Below are 295 nucleotides of genomic sequence, written 5' to 3' on the forward strand. Positions count from 1 at the left end.
GGGGGGCAAATTCAACATCCAAGTGAATTTGTACTTCTGGACTGTGGTTTAAGACTGACCTGTCCTCTGGCATCCAAGGATCTACCTGCTGATCCCCTCCACCTGGGACACTTCAGCCTGCTAAGACCTCAACAAGACCTGCTTGGATTACCACAAGACCTCCGTGTGGTTTCTCTCTTAATGCATTCACCAAACACTGGGGACAAGAGTTTGCACTCTATTTACCTTTAAAGTCCTGCTCCTCTTGTCTCTGGTGTTTGGAGCTGAGCCCAGGAGCCAAGGAGCCAAAGAGCCA

This window comes from Entelurus aequoreus, linkage group LG04, assembly GCF_033978785.1.
Source record: "Entelurus aequoreus isolate RoL-2023_Sb linkage group LG04, RoL_Eaeq_v1.1, whole genome shotgun sequence".
Classification (NCBI taxonomy): Eukaryota; Metazoa; Chordata; class Actinopteri; order Syngnathiformes; family Syngnathidae; genus Entelurus; species Entelurus aequoreus.